This window comes from Amblyraja radiata, chromosome 29, assembly GCF_010909765.2.
Source record: "Amblyraja radiata isolate CabotCenter1 chromosome 29, sAmbRad1.1.pri, whole genome shotgun sequence".
In the NCBI taxonomy this organism is placed as follows: Eukaryota; Metazoa; Chordata; class Chondrichthyes; order Rajiformes; family Rajidae; genus Amblyraja; species Amblyraja radiata.
Window position 1 is genome coordinate 5,445,468 of NC_045984.1, and position 5,737 is coordinate 5,451,204.

The window sequence follows — 5,737 nt, forward strand, 5'->3', positions numbered from 1 at the left end:
CACAGGTCAGTAAACATACTAACGCACATCTTTGGGAAGTGGGAAGAGCCTGGATCATGTGGAGGAAATCCATCAATTCACAAGTAGAATGTGTAAACTTTGGACGGCACCCAAAGCTAGGATTGAACCTTGGACTCTGGAGATGGTAGGCAGTGACTCTCCTGGCTGTTCCGCGATGGCACCATTCAATGATAAAAGTGGCAGATCCATCTTCTTTTAAGCAGACCATCAAGGCCATGTTTTAACATGTTTTATATGTTGAACAGTTTTCTGAGGGGATACAATCCATACATAAAGTCTTTCTAGATTAATTTAGTTTAGTTTATAGATACAGCACGGAAACAGACCCTTTGGTCCACCGAGTCCACAGCGACCAGCAATTCCCGCACAAATACACTATCCTACACACACTAGGGACTATTTACACTTCTACCAGGTATACAAACCCAAGCCAATTAACCTACAAACCTGTGTGTCTTTGGAGTGTGGGAGGAAACCGACGATCTCGGAGAAAACCCACGCAGGTCACGAGGAGAACGTACAGACTCCATACAGACAGCACCCGTAGTCGGGATCGAACCCGGGTCTCTGGCGCTGCAAGCGCTATAAGGCAGCAACTCTACCGCTGTGCCACAGTTTAATTTAGTTTAGTTTAGTTTAGTTTAGTTTATTATCGATTAGTTTTGTTTCGTCTAGAGACACAGTATGGAAACAAGAACTCTGGGGCACGGAGTTATACTGACCATTGATCGCCCATTCCCACTCGTTCTAGGTTAGTACACTTCATCATCCACTCCCTACACACTAGGCGTAATTTTAGAGGCCATTTAACCAACCAACCTGCATTTCTCTGGGATGTGGGAGGAAACAAGAGCGCCCGGAGAAAACCCAGGTAGTCACAGGAAGAACTGGCGCTGTGAAGTAGAACATTCTAGAACTTGAAGCATATTTTTTCTCTCAGAGGGTCATGTGTTCTTGGACTCTTGCTCAGAGTCAGGTAAACGGAGTCCCTGAATGTTTTAAAAGGCAAGAATTTATACTAGAAAAATTGTCACCAGTTCAACATTCACCCCAGAGGGTCCTTTCCCTCTCAGTTAAAGAGAAACGAGAGGGACAAGCTGAACTGGTGAGACTAATCACTAAGGGTATCATGGGAAAAAACAAAACATGAACCCTTGGAATTTGTGTCAAATATATTCACTAAAACTAAAAAAGATGGTGGGTGTCGCATCATCATTGACTTAACTTCACTAAATATGCTTTGTTAAGTATGTACATTTCAAAATGGAAACGTTTGTTACTGCCAAACAACTGATTTCCAAAGGATACTTCATGGCAAGCATTGACCTCAAAGATGCTTACTATTCAGTACCCATTCACAAGGATCATCGCAGATACCTGAAATTTACCTGGATGGGGCAGATATGGCCCAACCATGGACTACTTGGGCTTCACAATTAACTCAGCCCACATGTCTGTGACTTTGCCAAAAGACAAAACAACTGAATTGGCACAATCATGCAACAATTTAATGGTCAACGAGCGACCAACTATTCGACAAGTAGCAAGCGTAATTGGGGAAATGGTAGCAGCATTTCCGGCTACACAATTTGGACCTTTGCACTATCAAAACTTACAAAGAGCAAAGGTACAGGCACTAAAACGACATGCAGGTCATGACCGGATCATGAAATTACCCACTGAAGCAATATCAGAACTACAGTGGGGGGCAGAAACCGTTTGGCATAGTTTCAGCCCTATCATCATCATTAACCCTACTTTAGTTATCCAAACAGATGCCAGTGCTCAAGGCTGGGGAGCGACTAACTCCATATCCAGCACAGATGGTAGATGGACTAACCTAGAGTCATCATTACTACTTACACTGGGAATTAACTATCTAGAGATGTTGGGTGCCTTTTATGGTTTAAAAGCATATGCATCCAATATGCATCACTTGCATGTATGGTTACAAATAGACAATACTACGGTGGTGGCCTACATTAACCATATGGGCGGCATAAAATCGATATCATGCAACAAATTGGTCAACACAATTTGGCAATGGTGTGTCGAAAGACATATTTGACTATCAGCAACTTACCTGCCAGGTAAGCTAAATACAGTGGCAGACACCAGGTCACGCAAATTTAATGACAACACCGAATGGATGTTAAATCCCAAAGTGTTTGCAAAGATTATTAAACAAAATGGCACGCCAGATATCAACTTATTTGCATTAAGGCTAAATCACCAGGTACCTATGTATGTCGCTTGGGAACCAGACCCTGAGGCAGCAGCGGTAGATGCGTTCGTGCTGGATTGGGGAAATTTCTTCTTCAATGCATTTCCTCCCTTCTGCCTCATCAGCCGTGTACTACGCACAATACAAATGGACTCTGCTTCAGGTATTTTGATAGTACCCGACTGGCCTACACAGCCATGGTTCCCATTACTCCACGACATCCCTCCGAACATCCACAAGAAAACAGTACTTGTCCAGCATCAAAAAGTGGGAGAAGTACTGCTTGGATACAGGGACCACCTACACAACTGCTACAGTTACCAACGTACTGGAATTCCTGGCGAACCTTCACCACGATGAAGGACTCAGCTACAGTGCCATCAACGCAGCTAGAAGTGCCCTGTCTGTCTATTTAAAACAAGCTCCAGGACAACAGGCCATGGGGTCCCACCCGCTGGTGGTCAAACTAATGAAGGGTATTTACAACTCTAACCCCCCTAGACCAAGGTACACCCATATATGGGATGTCAGTGTGGTCCTGACATACCTCAGGGGATTGCCACCAGCCAGATCCCTCAACCTGGAACAATCTATGCTCAAAACACATGTTGATGGCACTTGTATCTGCACAGAGGGTCCAGTCACTACACCTATTGCGACTGGACAACATGATCACAGCTCCAGACCAGATCTCTTTCATTATCCAGGGACTGATCAAACAGAGCAGACCAGGAACACCTAATCCAGTCGTGGAATTCCGGGCTTACTCACCAGAACCACGGTTATGTGCCATGACCCACCTACTGTCCTACATAGACACAACCAAAAATATTCGAGGGAGTGAAAAAGCCTTATGGGTCAGTCATAAAAAACCTTATGGTCGGGTGACGAGCCAAACCATTTCGAGATGGCTCAAGCAGGTGCTAAAAGCTGCTGGGATAAACACTAACATGTACAAATCTCACTCCACCAGGGCAGCATCCACGTCGACGGCTAAAAGAATGGACGTGCCTATAGACCACATCCTAGCTACAGCAGGATGGTCGGGGGAAAGAACGTTCAGAACTTTTTATAATAAGCCATTGGCAAAACCTGCTTTATTTGCAGAATTTTTTTTACAGACTGCAAATATTTAATTTAAGCCCAGGGGAGCAATTTAATTTCTTTGTTGTTATTGTTAAAAAATACCATTGTGTTTTTCTACAAACAGATTCATTGGTTGATTACGATAACACACTTCCTCCCTCAAGGACTTCGGCAGTGAGTGAAGTAATAACTGTTACACGGTTTGAAATCACAGAGCTTTAAAATCTTCACGTAGTCACTAAAGTGATTCCGAAGTAAAATAGTAAGATTAAACGAGAAATTACCAGTTTGAAGTTTGATCTGTATTTTATGAGGAGTTACGATGAGGGATTACGTGACCTCCGCTCCCACTCTCAATAATATGGGTCAAACTGATAACTGATGTCTCCTTTTCTTTACTATGTTTATTTCAATAACTGTGTCTATCTGTGATTCCACACCGCTGCTTTGAAGTATGCCGCGCATGCGTGCTGAGCGGGCTCTTCACGTAATCCCTCATCGTAACTCCTCATAAAATACAGATTAAACTTCAAACTGGTAAGTTCTCGTTTAATCTTACTATTATACAGCCACCAATAATCAATGAGCTAACTGATATTTCTGGGCATTTTAGTTTAGTTTAGGGATACCGCTGGAAACCGGCCCTTTGGCCCACCGAGTCCACGACATCGCCCAAACACTAGTTCTCTGCTGTCCCACACTAGGGGCCATTGAGAGAAGCTAATTCACAAATAAACCTGCACGTCTTTGAGATGTGGGAGGAAACCAAAGCACCCGAGGAAACCCACGCTGTCACGGGAAGAACGTGCAAACTCCACGCAGACAGCCACCGTGGTCAGGTTCGAACCTGCGTCTCTGGCATTGTAAGGCGCCAACTCTACCGTTGCGCCACCGTGCCGCCCCATTGCCACCTTCGCGATGATAGGATGAAATATTCTATGTGGGCGGAGATTATTTTATTTTACAGTGTTTTACAAGGGGCGGCACGGTGGCGCAGCGGTAGAGTTGCTGCCTTACAGCGCCAGAGACCTGGGTTTGATCCTGACTACGGGTGCTGTCTGTGTAGAGTTTGTATGTTCTCCCCGTGACCTGCGTGGGTTCTCTCCGGGATCTTCGGTTTTACTCCCACACTCCAAAGACGTACAGGTTTGTAGGCTAAATGTCTTGGTATAAATGTGCAGGATAGTGTTAATGTGTGGGGATCGCTGTCCAGTGCGGACTCGGTGGGCCTGTTTCCGCACTGTATCTCTAAACTAAACTAAACTAAACTAAACTAAATACTCAACACACCGGTTAAAATAGCAGAGAAATGTTACTCAAACCCATTGGACATTCTTGGGCATTCAGTATCAATGGCAACCTCTAACCTTCAACACTGCAACCTGCCTGATCGCTGTTCCTTTCTGGAACACATCCATTAAGGTTAGACCAAACATCTGTTCACTTCCAAACTCTGGGAGGCGGACAACCATTTTTTAAAAATTAAATGTGTCCTTTATCCCACCTTGGTTAGACTTTATGCATCTCCACATAAAAAAAAAGCAAAGAGCACCGGCATACGGAATGCCTCCAAGAATGCGGCAATATTAATTTCCAACTCCCCAGCGTGACGTATGCCATTGGCGACACATTCTACATGGCGCAGTTTAACCCTCCCTCCCTTCAAAGCTCACTGCCAGACGGAAAATGCCCAATGAATATAAATGCTCACGTTGGCAGTGGTACAGACACAGGTTTGCAACTGTCAGGGCAGTGTAGAGATGCGGAGGAGGTAAAGGCGGGCCGACAGGGGGGAATGTCACATGCTGTTGACACAAGCACTTAAGTGTCTCTGTTGCCAAGCAACTGTGAACCCTGCTGGGTCAAGTGCGCTGGAATCACTTGGGGCCGAGATGTAAACAGGCCTGTAGGCCCAGAATGCGAACAGCAGGCAGACCTGAAAGCAGGCACGCTGTGTGGCAAGGTCACGTCTACCCCTTTGAACAAAGCGGAACGGCATGAATAAAGATGAGCTGGGTATAAACCACACTGCTCAATAAATGTCTATCAATAACGTGCTCAACTACGAACATCTGAACTAAGTCTGAGATGACAACCACTGCACAATTCCCGTGGCTAACTAGAAATTCCGAGTGAGCATAATTAGTATTTCCCTGAACTAAGGTTGCAAAATATACCTGTAAGGCACTATGTTTCAGTATGACTCCGGGGACTAAACAGTAAGTTAACAGCAAGTTAAAAACAAGGGCAGCGTTTGAGATTCACACATAAAACTTTGAGTAAATTTAGTCTCACCCAGGGATGTCTTCAAGAAAGTATCAGTTTCGTGATATTTAATTACGCAAAAGTTTTCATCATAATGCCATAAGATGTAACATGAATCACCAGTGTTTGATAAGTTTCTCA